The sequence below is a fragment of the Saimiri boliviensis genome, chromosome 8, assembly GCF_048565385.1.
Source record: "Saimiri boliviensis isolate mSaiBol1 chromosome 8, mSaiBol1.pri, whole genome shotgun sequence".
NCBI lineage: Eukaryota > Metazoa > Chordata > Mammalia > Primates > Cebidae > Saimiri > Saimiri boliviensis.
In genome coordinates this window covers 55,364,214-55,388,483 of record NC_133456.1, presented here as the reverse complement: position 1 = coordinate 55,388,483, position 24,270 = coordinate 55,364,214, and the positions used below count along the sequence as shown (strand labels likewise).

The window sequence follows — 24,270 nt, the reverse complement described above, 5'->3', positions numbered from 1 at the left end:
CAAAGACAAGATGAGTTAATCTTCTTTCCTATCAGTTCACTAGTGAGTGAAAAATGTCCAGTGGCGAAGATGGACTGTTAAAAGTCATTCCAGCTCTACTGTGGAACACCCTTCATTCATGGTTCAGAATCAGTATTTAATGTTTGTACAAATGATTAATGACAGGTTTTCATATACAGCCTTGAGACTTATTCCCAGCCTGCTGGAACTGCATGCATATCTTTTATTCATTAAAAAAAAATAGTTTGTTGTGGATCTGCGGCAGAATGGTTTCAGGTTAATTGTACTTTCTGTCACATTACATCCTTGTCCAGTGAAAAGATCCTGTTTTGTTCTGTTTGGTCACCACTCACCCATTTCATTTTCACATGCTTCACTCCCATTTATGATGGGATTATTTATTATTTTATAGATTTTTTTTCTATTTTCTACCCTCTCCTCCACTAAGTACTATGCATTTAAGATGTGCAATGCCCAATAGGATGTCAACTGCGTGAGGCAGTGCTCTCTTCCAAATAAGTGGAAATGAAGGGGCTGGCTTTGGGAGCTCCTCCCTACTCCCAGTTGGATGGGCTGTATTCAGTCTCATGTCCCCCAAATTCTCTAGATGCTATGTGCATGATCATGCAGCTCCCCTGAATAGCTGACACCCAAGCACAGGCTATTCTGTCCCTCTTGCAAGTGCTCTCACTAGTCCTGTAAAAAAGGGATAGCTTCCTCTCCTGGAGCATAACCCATGAGACATCTAGCGACCCTCTGGCCTAAGAACACCTCACCATAGAATGCTCTGATAAAAGGCAACTGGGCATCCAACATCCTGCTGAAGCCCTTCTCCCTAGACCTTCTAGTCTGCCCATTGAGGTTTCTATAGTGTGTGACAAAGCCCCACACTTAACAAAGAACTCCTGTGGGGCCATTTGTAGCCCTTTGCTTCTGCCTGCTGCATAATGCTCTGTGATGTGCATCTACTGCTTACCTGATCTCTTCTCCCAGTAATGGACACCCAATTTCTTGCTCCCACAAACTGTGTACAAAGACTGTGTCCCTGCCTTTTCATGAATCTTTTTGAAATTTCCCCTGGAGTAGAAGTGCTGGGTCATAGAAAATATCTATATGTAATTTGCCTGAGTAGTTCCAGATGGCTCTACTATAAAAACTTGCCTCTCTGCCCAAAGTTGATTGGCCTCAGGTGGACACCTGATCCAGGCTGCGTCTGTTGGATTCCATCTGGAAATTTAGAGTCAGGAAAGGACGTCTGTCTAATCATTTGACTTGGGAGTCTGCAGTCTTGAGAGACAGGGGAGTGTCCTGTTTCCATCAAGCTTGCATAGAGTGACAGAGAAAGCCTTTCTACAAAGAAAGAACTGAAGTGAGCTGTGATGAGGTGAAGACAGGAGAGATAGGAAGATCTCTCTCCAACCACAGAGATAGGAAGATCTGGGACTGGATGTCTTGATTCATTCTGGCTTTCTAGTGCTTGGGTCCATTCGTACTGAACTGTTTCCTCCCTTCTGAGTTCCATAGCATGTTCTTGCACATTCTCCACTCCAAAGCAAGATTCAATAAATTTCCATTACTTGTGACCAAATATGTGTGTGTGTTTTTGTCTTTTGTTACACTCAGTTTAATTATGATGTTTACATGTGGTTCCCTTTGATCTTATCCTGTTTGGAGCTTGAATTCATAAGTTTGTCTTTCTTTGAATTTGGTAAGTTTTTGGCCATTCTTCTTTCAAATGTTTTCTGGCCCAATCTCTTTTTCTTCTCCTTCTAGGACTCCAATTAGTTACAGCTTAGACTTTAGAATATTGTCCCAGTAGGTACCCATGGCTCTATCTTTTGTTTCTTTCAATTTTGTTTCTTGATTTTTTTTTTAATTGTACTTTGGGCTCTGGGGTACATGTGCACATCCTGCATCCTGTATGATTGTTGCATAGGTACATACATGCCATGGTGGTTTGCTGTCTGCATCCCCTTCCGCACACCCCCTCTGCATGGCCTACATCAGGCATTTCTCCTGGTGTTATCCCTCCCCATCCCCCCAGCCACCACTGTTCCTCCCCTCCTCTTCCCTCCATTCCCCTTCCTAGCCAGTGAGTATTGTTCCCTTCACTGTGCCCAAGTGTTCTCATTGTTTATCACCTACCTGTGAGTGAAAACATGCAGTGTTTGGTTTTCTGTTCTTATGTCAGTTTGCTGAGAATAATGGTTTCTAGATTTATCCATGTCTCTGCAAAGGACATGAACTTGTCGTTTTTTTATGGCTGCAGTGTATTCCATGGTGTATATGTGCCACATTTTCTTTGTCCAGTCTATCATTGATGGGCATTTGGGTTGGTTTCAGGTCCTTACTATCATAAACAGTGCCACAATAAACATACTTGTGCATGTGTCTTTGTAATAGAACGATTTGTAATTTTTGGGGTATATACCCAGTAACGGCATTGCTGGGTCAAATGGAATTTCTATTTCTAGATCCTTGAGGAATCGCCACACTGTCTTCCATAATGGTTGAACTAATTTACACTCCCACAAACAGTATAAAAGTGTTCCTTTTTCTTCACATCCTCTCCAGCATCTGTTGTCTCCTGATTTTTTAATGATCGCCATTCTAACTGGCGTGAGGTGGTATCTCAATGTGGTTTTGATTTGCATTTCTTTAATGACCAATGATGAGGAGCATTTTTCATGTTTATTGGCTGCATGAATGTCTTATTTTGAAAAGTGTCTGTTCATATGCTTTGCCCACTTTTGAATTTTTCTTTTCTTGTAAATCTGCTTTAGTTTATTTTGGATATTAGCCCTTTGTCAGATGGATATATTGCAAAATTTTTTTCCCATTCTGTTGGTTGCCAGTTCATTCTAATGATTGTTTGTTTTGTTGTGCAGGAGCTCTTAAGTTTAATTAGATCCCATTTGTCTATTTTGGCTTTTGTTGCCATTGCTTTGGTGTTTTAGTCATGAAGTACTTGCCTGTGCCTATGTCCTGAATGGTGTTACCTACGTTTTCTTCTAGGGTTTTTATAGTGTTAGTTCTTATGTTTAAATCTTTAATCCATCTTGAGTTAATTTTTGTATAAGGTGTAAGGAAGGGGTTCAGTTTCAGTTTCCTGCATATGGCCAGCCAGTTTTCCCAACACCATTTATTAAACAGGGAATCCTTTCCCCATTGCTTGTTTTTGACAGGTTTGTCAACGATCAGATGGTTGTAGATGTGTGGCATTCCTTCCAAGGCCTCTGTTCTGTTCCATTGGTCTATATCTCTGTTTTGGTACCAGTACCATATTGCTTTGATTACAGTAGTCTTGTAGTATAGTTTGAAGTCAGGTAGCGTGATGCCTCCAGTTTTGTTCTTTTTGCTTATGATTGTCTTGGCTAATGGGGCTCTCTTTTGGTTCCATATGAAATTTAATGTGTTTTTTTTTCCCAGTTCTGTGAAGAAGATCAATGGTAGCTTGCTGGGGACAGCATTGAATCTACAAATTACTTTGGGCAGTATGGCCATTTTCATGATAATTGATTCTTCCTAACCACGAGCATGGAATGTTTTTCCATCTGTTTGTGTCCTCTCTTATTTCCTTGATCAGTGGTTTGTAGTTCTCCTTGAAGAGATCTTTTACATCCTTTCTTAGTTGTATTCCTAGGTATTTTATTCTCTTTGTAGTAATTGTAAATGGGAGTTCGCTCATGATTTGGCTCTCTGTTTGTCTGTTGTTGGTGTATAGGAATGCTTGATTTTTGCGCATTGATTTTGTATCCTGAGACTTTGCTGAAGTTGCTTATCAGCTTAAGGAGGTTTTGGGCTGAGACCATGGGGTCTTCTAAATATACGATCATGTCATCTGCAGACAGGGACAATTTGACTTCTTCTTTTCCTAACTGCAGGTCCTTTATTTCTTTTTCTTGACTAACTGCTCTGGCTAGAACTTCTAATACTATATTCAATAGGAATGGTGAGAGAGGGCATCCTTGTCTAGTGTCAGTTTTTAAAGGGAATATTTCTAGTTTTTGCCCATTCAGTATTATATAGGCTGTGGGTTTATCATAAATAGCTTTTATTATTTGGAGATACATTCCATTGATACCTAGTTTATTGAGAGATTTTAGCATAAAGGGCTGTTGAACTTTGTTGAAGGCCTTCTCTGCATCTATTGAGATAATCATGTGGTTTTTGTCTTTAGTTCTGTTTATGTGGTGGATTACATTTACAGATGTGTGTATGTTGAACAAATCTTGCATCTCCAGGATGAAGCCTACTTGATCGTGGTAGATAAGCTTTTGATGTGCTGTTGGATTTGGTTTGCCAGTATTTCATCGAAGATTTTTGCATCATTGTTCATCATGGATATTGGCCTGAAGTTTTCTTTTTTAGCTGTGTTTCTGCCAGGTTTTCATATCAGAATGATGTTGGTCTCATAGAAAGAATTAGGGAGGATTCCCCTTTTTTTAATTGTTTGGAATAGGTTCAAAAGGAATGGTACCATCACCTCTTTGTATGTCTGGTAGATCAGCTGTGAACCTGTCTGGACCTGGACTTTTTATAGTTGGTAGGCTATTAATTGCTGCCTCAACTTCAAACCTTGTTATTGGTCTATTCAGGGTTTCAACGTCTTCCTGGCTTAGTCTTGGGAGTGTGCAAGTGTCCAGAAATTTGTCCATTTCTCCCAGATTTACTGGTTTATGTGTATAGAGCTATTTGTAGTAATCTCTGATGATAGTTTGTATTTCTGAGGAATCAGTGGTGATTTATCATTTTTTTATTGTATCTATTTGATTCTTCTCTCTTTCCTTTTTTTTTTTACTAGGCAAAGAACTTTATTAACCTTGGTTTCAAACTTGATTCACAGGCTTCTTCGGCTTAATTAGCTGCAAAGAATGAATTGCATATAAGCAAAAAACTGAAAAGAGCTGCAGTGTCCAAGGGGCTTGGGCTTAAAAATATTATAGATCTAGATTTTATCAGATCCATAAACAAAAATTTCTTAAAAAGCAGTCATAATATAAAATAGCAGCTCCCAGTAACTTCTTCAGGTTTTATCTTCAGAAGTTGACTCAATTCAGTTTGCCTCATTCTTGGAAGCCTCATCAAAATTCTCCACAAGATCTGGAACTTCATCATCATCCTGCTCTCCAGGAGCAAGTGGTGCTTTTCCATCCACAGATTGTTTGGGCAGAGCTTCAGACAGTCTCCTTAAACTAGTCCGACTGTCTGCACCGAGCTGGTTTAGGATGCTGGGTAGCATTTCTGTCCGCTGCTTTGTCTCAGCATGGCCTGTAATGGTGAAAGTGTTTGCTGCCAGAGATGCCTGAACTTTAGGGTTGTTAAAGTGGAACACTGTTCCTTCCTTGGTTTGTAAACATATTCACCTCTTCAATACCAGAGATACTGTTTACCCCTAACTTCTTTAAGGAGAACTGAAGTTTTTTATCATCTGCTGTGGCTATTCTATGAACCACCTTCTTCTTTCTGCGAGCAGTTTCTTTCCCACCAATGCTCACTTGTGCCTGCAGTTTGGCGAGTTTTTCCTGGTTCATGATTGTTTCTTTCATCTTGTTAGAGCGGAAAAGGGATCACGTGGGGGACTAGGGTTGGTGCTCAAGGGGTCTCAGGTGGACCACCTGAGACTAGGCGCACACACGCGGGTACGCCTCTCTTTCCTTTTTTTCAGTCTAGCTAGCAGTCTGTCTACTTTGTTGATGTTTTCAAAAAAACTGGCTCCTGGATTTATTGATTTTTTGAAGGTTTTTTTGTGTGTGTGTGTTTCTATCTCCTTCAGTTATGCTCTGATCTTAGTTATTTCTTGTCTTCTGCTTGTTTTTTAGTTTTTTTTTTTTTTTATCTTGCTTCTCTAGCTCTTTCAATTTTGACAATAGTGTGTCAATTTTAGATCTTTTCTTATTTCTCATGTGGGCATTTATTGCTATAAATTTCCCTCTAGGCACTGCTTTAAATGTATCCCATGGATTCTGTTCTGTTGTGTCTTCATTCTTACTGGTTTTGAAGAACATTTTTGTTTCTGCCTTCATTTCATTGTTTATCCATCCATCATTCAAGAGCAAGTTGTTCAGTTTCCATGTGATTGTGGAGTTTTGAGTGCTTTTTCTTTTCTTTTTTTTGAGACGGAGTTTCGCTCTTGTTACCCAGGCTGGAGTGCAATGGCCCGATCTCGGCTCACCGCAACCTCCGCCTCCTGGGTTCCAGCAATTCTCCTGCCTCAGCCTCCTGAGTAGCTGGGATTACAGGCACATGCCGCCATGCCCAGCTAATGTTTTGTATTTTTAGTAGAGACGGGGTTTCACCATGTTGACCAGGATGGTCTTGATCTCTTGACCTCGTGATCCACCTGCCTCAGCCTCCCAAAGTGCTGGGATTACAGGCTTGAGCCACCACGCCCGGCTTGAGTGCTTTTTAAGATCCTGAGTTCTAATTTGATTGCACTGTGGTCTGAGAGACTGTTATAATTTCCACTCTTTTGCATTTGCTGAGGTGTGATTTACTCCCAAATAATGTGGTCAATTTTAGAGTAAGTGTGATGTGGTGCTGAGAAGAATGTGTATTCTGTGGATTTGGGGTGGAGTGTTCTGTAAATGTCTATTAGGTCCACTTGGTCCAGATCTGCATTCAGGTCCTGGATATCCTTGTTGACTTTCTGTCTCGTTGATCTGCCCAATATTGTCAGTGGAGTGTTAAAGTCTCCCACTATTATTGTGTGGGAGTCTAAGTCTCTTCGTAGGTCATTAAGAACTTGCTTTATGTATCTGGGTGCTCCTGCCTTGGGAGCATATATATTTAGGCTAGTTAGCTCTTCTTGCTGCATTGATTCTTTTACTGTTACTTAATGCCCTTCTTTGTCTCCTTTGATCTTTGTTGGTTTAAAGTCCTTTTTATCACAGACTAGGATTGCTACCCCTGCTTTCTTTTGCTCTATTTGCTTGGTAAATCTTCTTCCATCCCTTTGTTTTGAGTCTATGTGAGTCTTTGTATGTGAGATGGGTCTTCTGAATACAGCACACTGATAGATCTTGACTTTTTATCCAGTTTACCAGTCTATGTCTTTTGATTGGGGTGGGTAGGCTATTTACATTCAATGTTATTATTGTTATGTTTGAATCTGATCCTGCCATTTTGTTACAGGCTGGTTGTTTTGCTCATTAGTTGACACAGTTTCTTTATTGTGTTGTTGTTCTTTACCATTTGGTATGTTTTTGCAGTGGCTGGTACTCGTTATTCCTTTCCATATTTAGTACTTCCTTCAGGAACTCTTGTAAGACAGATCTTGTAGTGATGAAATCTCTCAGCAATTGCTTGTCCAACAAGGATTTTATTTCTCCTTCACTTATGAAGCTTAGTTTGGCCAGATATGAAATTCTGGACTGAAAGTTCTTTTTTTTTAAGGATGTTGAATATTGGCCCCTACTCCCTTCTAGCTTGTAGGGTTTCTGCTGAGAGATCCACTGTGAGTCTGATGGTCTTTCCTTTGTGGGTGACTCAACCTTTCTCTCTGGCTGCCCTTAGGATTTTTTCCTTGATTTCTACCCTGGTGAATCTGATGATTATTTGCCTGGGGGTTGATCTTATTGAGGAGTATCTTTGTGGTGTTCTCTGTATTTCCTGGATTTGGATATTGGCCTGCCTTGTTAGGTTGAGGAAGTTCTCTTGGGTAATATGTTGAAGAGTGTTTTCCAGCTTGGATTTATTCTCTCTGTCACATTCAAGTACACCGATCAAGTGTAGATTAGGTCTTTTCACATAATCCCATAGTTCTTGGAGGCTTTGTTCATTTGTTTTCACTCTTTTTTCTCTAATCTTGCCTTCTAGTTTTGTTTCATTAATTTGATATTCAATCTCTGATATCCTTTCTTCTGCTTGATTGATTTGACTGTTGAAACTTGTGTATGCATTGTGAAGTTCTTGTGCTGTGTTTTTCAGCTCCATCAAGCCATTTGTGTTCTTCTCTAAGCTGGTTATTCTAGTTAGCATTACATCTAATCTTTTTTCAAGGTTCTTAGTTTTTTTGCATTGAGTTAGAACATGGTCTTTTAACTCAGACAAGTTTGTTATTGCCCACCTTCTGAAGCCTGCTTCTGTCAATTCATCAAACTCATTCACTGTCTTATTTTGTTCTCTTAATGGTGAGGAGTTATGATCCCTGGGAGGAGAAGAGGTGTTTTCATCCTTTTTGCACTGGTTTTTCCCATCTTTGTGGATTTATCTCCCTTTGATCTTTGAAGTTGGTGATTTCGGGAGGAATTTCTGAGTGGATGTCCTTTCTGTTGAGGTTGGAGCTATGTCTTTTTTGGCCTGTAGAGGCACTGCTGGAATGCCTTGGATTCAGCCGGACTGCTGGGTGGGTGGTCTTCACCTGGAGTTTGTTTATGCAGATGAGATTATCCCCATCTTCCCAATGGTGTCTCTCCTTCTCCCAGCTCAAACTTCTGATTAGGGTCAAACTGGTATATTGGCTGCTGCCAAGCTCTCTAGCGCGTGGGCTTCAGGTTGAGTTTTGTGGGGGTTGGGCCTGCCAGGCCTTATGGCCTGTTTCCCTCTTTACAGCTCTGCCTCTTTCAGCGGGACAGGTAGTTCCATCCCATCAGTCCAAATTTCTGCTCAGGTCAATGCCAACAACTTGCAGCACCAAGCGGGAGCTGTCACTCAGATTTGCATCGACCACCCATGGCACCTCTCAGTCCAGCAGGGCTTTCATGGACCGTGGGCTGCGGGAGGGATGAGGGAAGCACAGGATCCTAATCTGAGCACCAAGTGGGTGAAGTCCCTGACCCTCTGAGCTGGCTGCACATTCCAGGTGGGGATGCACTCTGTCCTGTCTTGATTCGCCCTCCCTGGGCTGCTGCTCTGCTTCAGATTACTTTCCCTGGGCTATTTTCAGTGCCCTTGGCTGCTTTCAGTTCCTTACCAGTCCCACTGAAAAGAACCTGGCACCTCGTTTGAATTAGTGAAGTCCTCTAGCCATCTGTGTCTCATTTGCTGGGAGCTGCATTCCGGTGTTGCCTCCTCTCGGCCATCTTGGCACCCTGTCCAAATGAGCTTTTTAACATAAAATAGATTAATCCTACTGAAAATCAATAACAAACCCAAATCTGATCTGAATATTTTACAAAGTTTTCTGAAACCTGTGTTCTACAGGTTTTGGGAAAGGAAGTTTTGGTTTTGATGAAAAGCTGAGTTTTATCCATTGTTTTTCTCATGAGAAGTGGAATTCTTCTATCAGATACAGGCAGTAAATATTCATTCTTGAATTTCTATTAAAATATTTTTTAAAAAGCACATACCAGAAAAATTTTTTATAGGACCAAGACCCTGTACAAATTAGATATGAACTAGCAAATGTGAAGACGGCTGTTTTAATGTGTGACTTTTAATTTAAATATTTTGTGTCATAGTATATGCATTGCCCTCTGCCTCTGGCCATAAATATTAGCATAACCTTTAACATTGTAGGCATTTCTTTTCAGACCTGTTCACTAGAATATTTGAATGGTTATACTCAGGTTTGGGTGGTCATTAGCTTTTCATAACATCTTTTCATAATGCTGGTTTAAAAAAATGTCTGATTGAGTGGTGTTGGGCCAGATATGTGGGAGTAAATGGATTTAGTGTCATTCAAAATGGTTGACCTCTTTTGTGACTGAGAAGTATAGGGAGGCAGTGAAAAGAAATTATTGATGGCAGGACATAAAAATATGGTTAATAAAATGGCAAGATACCTTCTTTTTCCGGGTAGCAACAACACCAAAGGTAAATGCCACTGTTTCTATAGTTTTATGAAGAAAATGGTTTTCCTCATTTTGTTGCATTGGAACTACCCCATTCATCCTCCTTTATATCCTACCTGAGAGTTGTTTCATCTTCTGTGTAGTGGCTGCCCAATAATTTTATCTTTTCTTTCCTCCCATTGTATTTTTCTTGGTTCAGCCCATCTGTTGTGAATCTCTGATAAAATGTAGTAAAAATTCAGATTTATGGCTAGGGAAAATCAGAATCAGGTGGTTTTCAGTTAAAGAGAAACAGATTTATAATGGCAAAAATCTAGCAAAATCACTTCTGAATAATATGTATCAAGGCTTCTTTATAAAAAAGAATAAGAAAGGTAAGTAAAAATGACTGGGTGCTTTCATTTGGATATTTCTACATGGTGAAACATAGATCAGCAAAAAAAAAAAAAAAAAAAAAAAAAGACAATCAGTTGAGGTAGACGGGAAGCAGTGGCCGATGTCCTGTAAGTTTACTAAAAAGAAATATTTTTTTCTTTTTTTCTAGTTTATAAGCTCCTAATTTTCCCATGAAGATAAAAGGCAATTCAAAGCCACATTTTTCCCAGGAAATGCTTTTGTGTTCATATTATTGTTACAAAGTGAAACTTTTTAAATGTTATTTGAACAAATGAATGGCTGAATTATGCCAAATGTTGAAGTTTTTAACCTCCTTTAGTAATTCAAACTTTATGAATCAGAATAAGTGAATGAGGTCATTCTGGTCCTTGGCTTCTAGGTTATGAGACAGCCCCTCTTCACTGGACTTGGCCTTATACGGATACTCTCCTTCCTGTGGACAGAACTTACCTTCTGAAATCAGAGGTCTTGTAGGAGAGAATGTGGTGGTCACCTGTTGGCTGCCAAACCTTTCTTCTTCTCTGAGAGTTGGCTTTTAAAATAGGTGGGATTTGGAGGAGTAGCCTGCTGGAACAGAGAGCCGCAAAAAAATTTGGCAAATGTTTTGCTTGGTCAACAACCTAGTATTTAAAATAAATTTGAAAATTTCAATGCGTATTCTGCTGCTCCTTTTTACTAACCCCTAGCATAATTCACACATTATTCTACCTGCTTGGCCCCTATGAGGATTTTGTAATTTCTGGTTTAGAGGATAGACAAATGGCAGCCCAGACTATTCATCCAACCATTTATCCATCCATGCATCCATTTTTCCATTAACAAAAGTTTACTTAGTGCCTTCTCTCTGCTAGGCACTGTGCTACATGGTGAAGATGAAACTGCAAGCATTACGTTATCAAGTCTCTGTTGTCCAGGAATTTAGAGTTTGGTCCAAAACATAGGCATTACTCTTAGCAATTCTACTGAGTGAATGCATAATCAGAAACAGTTGGAAACTTATTTAAGCCCTGTAAAGGAATGAAACTGGCTCTAGACTGGGAGAAGTAATGTGATAAAAGCTTCTTTCCAGCAGAACAACTGAGCTAGGATCTTTAGAAGGAGCAGGAGTTAATGGGAGAGAGGATGTGAGAGGACACTGTAGACTATGGATGCAGTGAGCACAAGGCCATATGATACCAAGGGTTTGGCATGGCCCACAGGACAGTCAGAGGGCCAGAGCAGCTGAGCACATTGGGAACTAGTTCCCTTTGAGGCAGATGAGCCACATGCACAGTGGGCATCTCTGCGAGGGCCTCACAGACTGATTAGGGCCTTTGCTCATTAGCCTAAGAGCCATGGGAAGTCATTGAAGGAACATCAACAGAAGGCAGTGCTGTGACATGGTAGGTGTTTCACAAGGGACACCTTGGCTGTTAACTGGAGAATGGAGGGGAAGAGAGTGAGAAGGAAGCAGTGAGACAGGAGTAGGCTGTTTCTAAGAGAGAATGGTGGCTTTGTCTATTGTGGTGACAGGGAACTAGGACGGGGGTTGGCAATCTGTTGATGGAAGATAACAATAGATAGCCCTAGGTGATGGTTAGGTGTAAGGTGAGGGAAAGACAGGGGCAGGATTAAGAATGAAAGAATGATTCTGAGATTTCTGGCTGTGGAATAGGAGAGATGGTAGTATGTGCTGGTGCAGTAGGTTACTATGGAGGGAGAACAGCTCGCTGTATCTTAGTCTGGCAGCCTCCCTCTGTTTGTCTGTGTTTCATTTCCAAGTCAGTGAGAGATGATGTAGTGCAAAGATTTTGAAACATGATCAGTAGCAAAAGGAACAACAAATTTTTACCAAGCATTTATGTGCTAGGCAATGAGTTAAGCATTGGGATTCCAGGAGTGAGGAAAATGAAATCACATTCATGCCCTCTAGCAGTGTCTAGTCTAAAAAGGTAGAAAAAAAATAAATAATTATGATGACTTTGTTGATGATTTTTGTTTCTGTGATAGGTAACATGCAAGCATGGCTAAGAGAGCTGATCTGCTCTGGTGGGAGGGGATAGGGTCAAGATATGTGCCCCAGGAAGTGTTCCCTGGAGAATTGCAGCTTAAGTGGAGACCTGAATGATTAGTTGGCAATGAGAAGAAAAACAAAACCTTCCAGAAAGAAGAAATAAACATTTTTTAAGTTCTAAAAGAATTGAAGGTATGAAATGTTTAAAGAACTGGCAGAGATGTTCTTCATTCACCTGGTGAAAGTGGGGGATACAGGAAAAAGTGACTTCTGGCAGGAGAGGAGTGGGGTATAGGCAGGTCCTGGCATATCGATGCTCATGGCTTCCACTTAGGCATCTGAAAGCTGTTTTTTGCCTCCTTCCCCCATTCTTTAGAACTCAGAGAAGACAGGAGGAACTGAATTGGGAGAGGCTTGGCACTAACAAAGCAGAAATTGTGAAGGGAAGGGTGAAGAGGAACTATCTGCCAGTGAGAGCAAGGAGGATGGTCTCTGGGAAGAGCTGTTGACTCCCTATTTCTGAATCAAGTCCTGATTCATCCCTTTTGTTTTTTGCAATTAGCCTCTTGGTCTGGGATAATTTTATTTGATTACCCTTTAGTTCCCATTAGTTCCTGAGCTTACTTTTTGACCAGGGTTATAGAAAATGTACCATATGGTAACCAGCTTCTTCAAGTCACCCACAGAAGTATTCTCTCTTGAGTATTTCCCTGGATGCCTTCTCCAGATGATGTGGCTGTCATTCTTGTCCTGGATGAGAAAGGACATTAAGATGGTTTATAAGAAATAAAATGTCACAGTAAAATAGTCTCAAGGCAGCATGTACTTTGCCTGTTTTCTGTTCTAACATATTATTTGGTATAAGGATATCCTATAACTCTAATTTTTTATTTAAAAAATTTTCTGTAGTCTCTTTTCTCAGCTTTAGCCTCTTTGACCCACCCAACAGAGCTCTTTTTCATTATGTTTTAACTTCCTTCTGTGGGCTACAAGAAAAATAGGCTTTACAAAGAGCTCTGCCTCATTGAATAACTTACTTGAAAGGAAGAAAAGTGTCAGGGAGCATTTTAATCTTTCTTATTTTCTAGATACACTCAGCTGAACCTTAATTTGAGGCATCTCTTTAGGAAAGAGATCATGGATGTATTATCGCAATGGCTTTTCTGGTAATTCGAGCCATATTCCTGTTCTGAGACTGGGAGTTTCTTCTCGGGTGATTCTGGGGACAGCATGATTGGTTATAGCTTGGAAATGAAATAATCTCCCACTTGTTCAGTTTTGCTGTCATAGATTTTCAAGCAATTCCTTCTCTCTGTCTGAATACAGAAAAACACAAATAGCTCTTAGATTTGTTTTGCAACAGATTAGGCACCCTCTATCTTTTGCCTTACTGTGTGCACATGCACGTATGTGTGTGGGGAGGGGGCAGCAGAGGAAACACATTACCAGGGGAAGAGTGCACAGGACAGGGAATTTGAAATTCCAAATTAGAATCTTTCTTTTTTAACCTCTGAACTTTTTATTTGACTCCTCCTCCCCAAAGGGTCCCCTGCTTCTGTTGGCTTAAGGTCTCAGAACTTTGGTGGTGTTGGTCTCAGGCACTACTTTGCCATCCACTATCTGGTGGGTGGTGGTCTTTTGGATAGTTTGCATGGAGTTGCTGCTGTCCAGAGCATTGCCAAGATTGAAGTCCTTGCCATCTTCCAGCAGGAAGTGGTAGGTGGCAATCTCAGCTTCCAGCTTGACCTTGATGCTCAGCAGGACCTTGTACTCCTGGGCCTGGCCCTGGCCCTCTGCCCAGGCCTGTGGCAGCTCTGACTCCAGGTGCAGCAGGATCCCATTGAGCTGCTCTGCAGAGTGTAGCAAGTCTCCACCTCCCTCAGGTTGTTCTCTAAGCTGGCCTTCAGATGTTTCATGGAGTCCAGGTCAGTCTCCAAGGACTGGACTGTATGTCTTAGCTTTGTGAGCATCATCTCAGCAGCTCCAACTTCGGTGGGCTGTGTGGTGACCACTGTGGTGCTCTCCTCTATCTGCTGAGACCAGTACTTGTACAGCTCCTCTCGGTTCTTCCAAGCCAGCTCATCATATTGGACGTGGATGTCTGCCATGATCTTGGCAAGGTCCTGAGATTTGGGGGTATCTGCCTCCACTGTCAACCCAGAACTGGCAACCTGGGCTTGCAGGCCTTTTACTTCCTCTTTGTGGTTCTTCATGAAGAGCAGTTCCTCCTTGAGAGTCTCGATCTTTGTTTCCAGCTGCAGCTGAGTGACATTGGTGTCATCGATGACCTCGCAGAGCCCATGGATGTTGCTCTCCACAGACTGATGCATGGCCAGCTCTGTATCATTCTTGACTCTAAAGTCATCAGCAGCAAGACAGGCATTGCTGATCTGCAGAACGATGTGGGCATTGTCCACAGTATTTGTGAAGATCTGAGCCCTCAGGTCCTCAATGGTCTTGAAGTAATGGCTCCAGTCTCTGACCTGGGGTCCCTTCTTCTCCAGGTGCTCTGGGATTTTGCTCTCCAGCTTCCAGTTCTCAGTCTATAGGCTCCTCACTCTGTCTAGGTAGAAGGCCAGGTGGTCATTTAGGCTTTGCATGGTCAGTCTCCTTCTCGTTCTGGATGCTTCCCATTATTGCCAGACCCCTGGTCATCCCCATGACCAGGTATCTAGACCCCATGCCACCCTGGAAGCTGGTGGAGAGGGACATGGAGATCCAGGAACCAGAGCCCCTGGCACCTGCATAGACCCTGGCCACACTGTTGACCAGCCGGTCACTGTAGCCGAGCACCTGGAGGGAGCCCAGGGACCTTTACTTGGTGGAGAAGGTACAGAAAGTGGTAAAGCTAATGCTTTCCAGGGAGGAGAGCAAGAGGACAGGACTCAGACTTTGCCAACCCCAAATTAGAATCTTGGTTCTGTCTGTCTTCCAGCTATCCATGTAACCCTGAGCAAATCATCCCAATGCCCCAGATTCAATTTCTTCATGTGAAAAATGGAAATAACAGTAATAATAAAAATTCCTACTTATCCTCATCAAAATGCAGTTTTGAGAATATGAAAAGATGCTTTATGCATATAAGAAGACAATTGTTAGAATTGCTAATTTTCTCTCTCTGGGTAGTCATTCATTCATTGATCCCTTTATTGCTAAAGACAGGGAGTGGCATGATCTGACTTACTGGTGTAGTGTGGCCTGGAGGAGAGCTCACGTGGAGGGTGGGGGCACAGGATTATGGTGGCTGCAGTTGCCCAGGAAAGAAAGATCACAGTGGTGACAGAGAAGTTGGAAAGAAGTGGAGGAATTGAAGATAAGGTAGAGTGGACTGATTAGAATCTTTGTTGGGGAGATAAAAGTTGAGCTTAAGTCATTCAAGAAAATGGTGAGTTCTTGGGGATAAACGTGTAGAAAAGTGTGCTCTGAGAAGGAGTAGTTCAGCGAGGAATGGGTAAAACTACCTCTTGTTTGGTTTTTAATGTCCAAAATCATACATTTAGAAATGCAAAGGAAGTAAGTTGTTTTCCATGAAAAAGATCACAAGCCATCAAATTGATAATGTTTCATTTTAAGTAACACATGGCATGAGTAATTTTTTTTTTATTAACTTCCAATCACTTTAAACTAATTTCTTACAGTATGGCAATAGCAACCTCATAACCCTAAAGAAACTTAAACCTTGTAGCATAGTTCAAAATGACTTTTATGTTTTATTGAACAAAGGAATCGCTTAATGGAGAATCACAATGTCTATGGAATATGTTAAAATGCAGACTCACAATGGAGCTACTGACACTTTCATTTGACTGGTACACTCTCATTGTTAATGGAATCAGAATAAACACATCAATACCAAACTATGCAATAAATCCTGCATTATTAATCTACATAATGGTAATAGAGTTATAACTTGACTTATTCTTTTAAAAAAATATTGCTGAGTGGCAAATGTACAGCATGTGGATATGAGTTAGGTGAGTCAAAATATCACAGCAGCAGACAGTACTTTTTGGAGACTGTGATTGAATTGAATGAACTACAATAAGTATGTCTACTTTCATTACATTCTCTACCAGATCTGCTAGTACACATTTTTTTATGAGAAGAGCTTATTATTATTATTACCATTATTATTCCTTTAAAATAAATGAAGAACACACATATATGTCACCTTTCATTAGCAAATTATTGTATAAAATCTAGCTATATTTGGGGGAAAATATTTTTTAAATTTTCTAATTATTCTTGCATTTGGTAAGCATTTGTTGTACCATATGGGAGACATTGTTCTAGGCATGGAAATTCATAGAGGACAGGCAGATATTATTTCTGCCCTTCTGAATGGGAAGACTGACACACACCCCAAAATGAAACATGCCAATTAGTCAAATAACTGCAAGTTGTAAAATTATGCTGGGCCTGTATGTGTGAGAGGGATTTGGGCTTTAGTCTGAGTATGATGGGTAGGTTTTGTAAAGTTCTGGGCAAGGGGGTATTGAGACCAGGTATAGATTAAAGATTAAAATTTTGCTGCCTGGTAAAGAATAGATTGGGCAGAATAGAATAGCCAGTAAGTACAATACAACAGATTCAACATCATTGGTCATTAGAGAATGCATATCAAAATTATAATGAGATATCATAGTGAGATAACACTTTACATCCACTAGGAAGACTGTAATCAAAATTACAGATATAGTCTGTGTTGGCAAGGGTGTGGAGGAATTGCTAGTGAGAATGTTAAATAGTGCAGCCCCTTTGGAAAATAGGTAGTTCCTCAAAATGTTAAACATAGAGTTAACCACATGACTTATCAATTCTATTCCTATGCCTATACCAAGGACAATTAAAAATGTATGTCCACAGAAATACTTGCACATGAATGCTAATAGCAGCATTATTCAAAGCAACTAAAAAGTAGAAGTAAACTAAATGTTTATCAGCTGATAAATGGATAAATAAAATATGGTATATCTATACAATGGAATATTATTCAGTTATAAAAAGAAATAAAATTCTGGTATATATTACAGTTTAGGTGAACCTTAAGAATTAGGCTAACTAAAAGAAGTCAGAAAAGACCACATAGTATAGGACTGTATAGGACTCCTTTTATATGAAATGTCCAGAATACGCAAATCCATAGAAACAAAAGGTTGAGTAGAGCTTGTCTGGGCCTTGAGGGATAGGGATGAGGAATGACTGACAATGGGTGTGGGTTTTTCTGGGGGGTGATAACAATGTTCTGGAATTAGTGTTGGTGGGTACAAAACTGTGAATATACTAAAATGAATTGTATATTTAAGTGAATAAACTGGATGGCATGGGAATTATATCTCACTACAAATGTTGAGAAAAAGAGAAAGATAAATAAGAGGGGAGACTAGTGGGAACGTGTGTTACATGACTGCCCTCTCTTCTTGCCACGAGTCAGAACCAGCCAGGCCATGGAGCTGCTCTTGGGGGAATGAATGTGCCAAATACATAAGTACTAGCAGCCAGGACGCTCTCCATATTGCCTTCTGTGCCTCATCTACCAGCCCCACAAAATGATCTGGCATTTCTCTGAGCCAGCCGTGTGCTTTTTTCCTACTTGCCTTTGCTGAGGTGTGGCTATGTTTTCTTTTCTTTCTCTGTCTAGTAGGAAAAAACATATCACCAGTTCTACAAGCTTAGTTCAGCTTCCTCCTTGAAACTCTCCTAGGTTGCCTGGCCCTATAATATATCATTCTCTTTTTCTGTAAGCCCTTGACATGTGGGTTGTGCCTTTGCAAGATCTCAGCCACATAGCATTTCAAAGACTCGCTTTGAGTTCTCTTTCTCTATCTCCCTCCCTTCCTCCCTTTTATCTTTCTTGCTTCACTTTCTCTCCTTTTCTCTAGCTCCTGTCTCTGTCTCCATCCACTCATATTTAACAACTGAAAGAAGTATACCACTTTAAAGTCTATAAACTTCTCTCCTGTTATCCAGTATCCATAGTTCTGTTCACCATTGGTTTCCCAAGTAAGGCTATATGTATAATCGACATTCATTCCTCTTACAGAGGTTCATCTTATTCTCATTACAACAGTTCCCTTCCTCCTTACAGAACTTAAATTCTACTGGAAAATTTCAGCAGGATATAATAAATAAATTCTTTATAATCCATTCAACAAAGATTTTCTTTTCTTTTCTTTTCTTTTTTGAGACGGAGTTTCGCTCTTGTTACCCAGGCTGGAGTGCAATGGCGCAATCTCGGCTCACCGCAACCTCCGCCTCCTGTGCTCAGGCAATTCTCCTGCCTCAGCCTCCTGAGTAGCTGGGATTACAGGCACGCGCCACCATGCCCAGCTAATTTTTTGTATTTTTAGTAGAGACGGGGTTTCACCATGTTGACCAGGATGGTCTCGATCTCTTGACCTTGTGATCCACCCGCCTCGGCCTCCCTAAGTGCTGGGATTACAGGCTTGAGCCACCGCGCCCGGCCTCAACAAAGATTTTCAATAAGTATTTATGGAGCACTTATTATATGCCAGGTACTAATTCCTAGGAATACAGGTAGGAAGAAAACAGTCTAAGGACTTTGATAATATATAAGATCAGAGCATGACAAGTGCACTGTAAAGACTTAAACTGGGTGATATGAGAAAGGACGAATGAGAGGCAGCTTAAGTTTGAGTGGTCCGGCAAGGATGGGGAGGAGATGGCATTTGAATGTGATCTGAATGACAAGGAGGAGCACAAAAGCATTTCTGGCAGAGGGAACATCTCAGGAATAGCCTAGTATCAGAAGGCACTTGCAGTGTTCAATGAGCTGCATAATGTTTAGCGTAACTGTAGTTTGGAAGGCAAAGGAGAGAGAAAGTCATAGGGACAGTTGAAGAGTTAGGCAGAGGCTGGATCTTACGTTTAAATGTTTGGGTAAGGCACTGAGATTGCTTTTAATTGCAAGGGGACACCATAAGAAGAAATTTGACACTTGCATCAGTCTTTAAATGGGTTGGAGTTTAGTAATTTCATGTGTTTACTTTTTTTTTTTCTTTGCCTATAAATAAATACACCAGTCCAGAAAGTGGAAAAAAAAAGTGGAGAAATGGGCAAGAGGAGAAATGAAGCTGTTTACTCTAGCTAAGGATCTGAAATGAAATACACAAAATATTGATCTTCAAATGAACAAAAGACAACCCCTAGGGATGCTATTGCCAGAGGTAGCACAATAAGTATTGTGGATTTCATATTTTTGCATAATTCAAGTCTAGCTTAAAGACAACAGGAAAGGATTTTTTTTAAATCAAGGATAGCTTTAAAAGCCTTCTCAGTGCTGCACAGAAGAGAATGTACTTTTTCCTTTTTTTTTTTTCTTTTTTTTTTTTATATGGAGTCTTGTTGTATTGCCATGCTGAGGTGCTGATCTCATCTCACTGCAGTCTCCGCCTCCTGGGGTCAAGTGATTTTCCTGCCTCAGCCCCCTGAGTAGCTGGGACTACAAACACACACCAACATGACCAGCTAATTTTTGTATTTTTAGTAGAGAAGGGGTTTCACCATGTTGGCCACGATGCTCTTGATCTCCTGAGCTCATGATCTCCCTGCCTCAGCCTCCCAAAGTGCTGGGATTACAAATGTGAGCCACCACACCCAGCCAAGAATGCACATCTTATAAGGGAACTGATGAGAGATCTCATTGCTTAGAGAGACAAAGAACTGTAGCATCACATATTTCTAACCAGAATTTGAAAGAGCATTTTGGAGGAAGCGGTGCATCCCAATAGAAATCCATTAAATAGATCAAAAACTTCAACAATGTTTATTCCTTTTGGGTATCATATAAAATTCCACTCCCAGAAATTTATTTTTAAGAAAAGAAATAAAATTTATTTTTAAGAAAAGAAATAAAAGAAAATTTTATTTTATTTTAAGAAAATGCACAAACATTTAGTTTCAAGGACATTCAACCATTTTTTTTAAATAGTAAAATTTGGAAATCTACATAGAAAGTAATAGGAAAATGGTTAAAGAAATACTCATATGCAATGTAGTATTCTGCATAAGGCTTAATATTGTTTAGAAGAATATATAATGACAATGATTATTGTTCCCATAAAGCATGATTAAGTGAAAAATATGACATTCCCCCTTAGCCAATAATTGGTAGTTAGATGGGAAAAAACTAGGTTATAAAATATTATACACACTTTCATATTAATTGTGAAATTGTATATTTTAGAATAAAACTTTTCCAAAATGTTACAAGTGGCCATTTTCAAAATACTTCATAGCAGAAATTTTAAAACGTTCTTCCTTTCATTTTTTTCCCTGAAATTTCTAAAGTGAATGTAAGCACAAAATTAATATAATTAATCCAGTGATTAAAAATTAGTAAAAATAGCTAAATATTTGCCTGCTGTATGCCAGGCATTAAGTGCTTTACCTTACCATCAATAAACTTATTTACAATAAATGATTACAACCATTTTTGGACACAGGTACTAATATTATTTCCATTTACTTTTGACAAGATTGAAGCAAAATTAAGATGTTAACAATGTACCCAAGTTGCACACCTATCAAATATCGGCACTGGGTTTAGCACTGCCGGCAGTCTGACAACACCGTCCACCCCTTCAGTGGTGACATTATACTTCCGTTAATAGTAAATGCTTAAGCGGAAAGTTAAAAGTCCCTCTGTTACCAGATGGTATGAGAACTGTTTGCTCAAAAAATCATTGTTTAGAGATTATCACCAATTCCTCAGTGAGGAATGGCTAGAGACTGTGTGTCATTTATTACAAATTTTATAGAATGTGGATTTCCTTAAAGAATTCAGATTCCATTGTTTTCTATGAGCCTCTCAGGTTTTATGATTAAAGAACACATCAGGGTATTCTCATATGTCGGTCCTTGGACAAGTGAATCATACCAGACTTTATGAGTTAAGATTCTGATGTCTCTACAGTGGGAAAAGTCAGATAAGCTGACTTTACATAATTCTGACTTAGCTGGGCTTCATTCTATCTGGGTTTGCAATGTACCAGATCTTGTTAAATCTTGTGTTAGCTCTTGTTATGTACACTTTTTATAGATCCAGACTCTCTCCTTGGAATAAGAGCATGCAATATAAGGCATGAAAAGAAGACTGCACTGGGATGAGACTGGAATGAAATTTAGAAAGAGGCTGTAGTAAGAATTGTCCATAACCATGACAACAGCATGGGTCATGTGACATATATTATTGCTTGCTTGGTACTTGCCAGGTATTGCACCAAGTACACATAATATATGTTATTTGCATTTACTCCTCACAATTGTCTATGAGATGGGTATTATTCTCCCCACTTTATGCATGAGGAAGCTGGTATACAGAGAGGTAAATTGTCCACAGTCATGCAGCTACTACTAGTGTTTCTGATCACAAAGCTATTTTTGCCTCTGCAATGGCAAATGGCATCTTTCATAGCCACTAGCATGTCTCTGTTCCTTCCTCAAATATAAAGCCTTAAATTATTATTTCAATTACTATTTTACTTCTACTAGGTGATAAAGAAATTAGGCATTTTTCTTTTCATGGGCTTTCAGCATCCTTTGGAGAGAAAGAACCTTTTCCCTCCTGTTATAAAAACTCTTCATTGAAATGTCTGTGTTCTTTCAGCTGCCCCTGGGGATTCATGTTCCTGAGTTGGACTGGGAGAGAACGTAATGTTTCTCCACAAGGGACTCTGGGAGTAGTCTGATCATTGTGAAATGATTTCAGTAGTCACTGAGTCAGAGTGCCTGGAAGACTCTGGAATCTGACAAATTCACACCCTTTTTTATTTACCTGCCACTGTGACGTATTTGGGTATTCCCAGGCAACATGGCTGATGTACCAGTTACTCTGGCATCTGTGAGAAACTGAGAGGCTTTATTGCTTTTTATCTCTCTAGCCTGTCCTTTGTGCAGCATCGGCAGCTACCACCACAGGAAAAGCTAGTCTTTGCTAGAGGATTGGGCTCTTTTTTGGCCTTGTAAGACATCAGAGCCATGTTACTGGGATAGCCCCTCTGTCTTTGTCTGTGTCTTGCCAGAAATTCCTAACTGGTTGTCAGCAGTTGTGCTGTGTTCCTTCCAACTAGATATTCCCATTTAAACGTATCGTCACTGCAGCCAAGGTCGTTTGCAGCTGGCTTTTAACATGGCATCTTTTCTCCATGGGACTTCTAGACCCCTGCCACTCTCATGTTGATCCTGAAAAAGATGCCCTTTTTCACTCTGATGTTTAACACACAATCTCAGGGATTACCATGTTTACAACCTCACTTTCAACACTGCATTTCTCTTTTAGTTTCTTCCTCAATGAATAATAATGCATTTAAAAAACAATAATTCTTTTTCTTAACAGAAATAATAATCAATGTTAATTTTAGAAAATCAAACAGGGAAAAAACTAAAATTGCCTACAATTAAAGTGGCCAGAGATTACTAGTGTCAACATGCAGGTGTCTTCTCTTCCTGTTGGCATGTGTTCTTTATTTTATGGGTAGAGGTACACATACAGCTATGTAGTCGAGAACATTAAATTTTGAAAATTTGGGAAGAAACACAACATATTTTTAAAAATTTGGCCAGGCATGGTGGCTCACACCTATAATCCCAGCACATTGGGAGGCCTAGGTGGGAAAATTGCTTGAGGTCAGGAGCTTGAGATCAGCTTGGGCAACATAGGAAGACTCTGTGTCTACAAAATATTAAAAAATTAGCTGGATGTCGTGGTATGCACCTGTGGTCCCAGCAAATCAGGAGGCTGAGAAGGAAGGATTGCAGGCTATAGTGAGCAATGATTATATACTACACTCGAGGCTGGGTGACATAGCAAGACCCTGTCTCTCAAAAAAAAAAAAAAATCCCCCAAACTGGCTGTGGTTTTAGCTGGTCTTCCAAGGAAGATGAATACATCTCTGTTTGAGATCATTGTTGTTACATTCAGGCCAACACTTACGTTTCCATTGATAAAAACTTATAATATATATGCATTATAGTATACAAATACTTAGAGTGTAGAATTTGAGAAATTCCTACGTAAGTATACATACCTATATAACCACAGCCAAGATCAAGATATCAAATATATTCAGGGCTTATCCCTAGAAGGTTAGTGCATGACCCTTCCCAGTCGATAACACCTTTTCCCTAAAAGGAAACCACCATTACAACTTCTATCACAATAGATTAGTTTTGTTAGTGCTTGAACTCCATGTACATGGAATCACACAGTAATTATTCTTTTGTGTCTGATTGCTTTTACTTAATATTGTATCTGTGAAAGTCACCCATGTTGTTGAGCTTAATGTTAGTCCTTTTTAAAAATTACTACATAGTATTCTTTGTCTCAGTATACTGCGATTTCTTTTGTTAATGGAGATTTGAATTGTTTCCCATGTTAGGCTCTTATGAATAAGAATGGCGTTCTACGACTTTGCTGTGATTGTATCTTCTCCCAACTTCTCCCACTGGCCTTCCCTTTCCCCACCACTGTCCATCTTGAAGAACTCCCTAATAATCTTTTCTCATGCAAATAATCTCCATCTCACAGTCTACTTACTGACCCGACCTAAAGCAACAGCCCTGATGGATTTATTATATCAAATTGGCTATGCCGTTTTGCTTTGCTCTAAGATTTGGAAATTCTGAACCTGACAAGTCAAGTTTTTGTAAGGCCCTGAACACAAAAGACATAAAAACTGGCATGCTAGGTGCACTGTCGGATTGAATGTCATAATCAAAAGTGATTTTCCGAACATGAATGAACATTCTGTAGGTTTTTAGGCAAACATTTCATGTAAAATGAGAAAAGTGGTGTGTTAGATATAATCTGGTTTTGAACATACAAAATGAATTGGAGAAGAAACCTTTCAGACAAGTATCATCGTTCCGACATAAGAAAACAATAAGAAGGAAGGGATGTGAGCGCCTTTGTGGAGAGAGGAGGAACAGGTTGAGGGCACTGTGGCTGTGTGTAGAATTGTCAATGCAGAAATTGGAGAAGTTAATGATGACACCAATGCTCTGAATCCAGATGGCCAGTGAGGCATTTCTCATTCCATTCATTTGAGCTTTGGGGAAGAAGAAAAGGGTATAAAGGAGCAGACTTTTGAAAAATATAGATGTCAGGAGGAAATACTGGTGTGCAGG

At 40.0% G+C, this 24,270-nt stretch overlaps 2 pseudogenes; both read right to left on the bottom strand.

Moving 5' to 3' along the window:
* Window positions 1–4,880: 4,880 nt before the first annotated feature.
* LOC104653248 (transcription factor BTF3 pseudogene) lies at window positions 4,881–5,549 on the bottom strand (annotated as a pseudogene).
* An 8,137-nt stretch (window positions 5,550–13,686) lies between these two features.
* On the bottom strand, window positions 13,687–14,970 carry LOC101038186 (keratin, type I cytoskeletal 18 pseudogene; annotated as a pseudogene).
* Window positions 14,971–24,270: the final 9,300 nt, after the last annotated feature.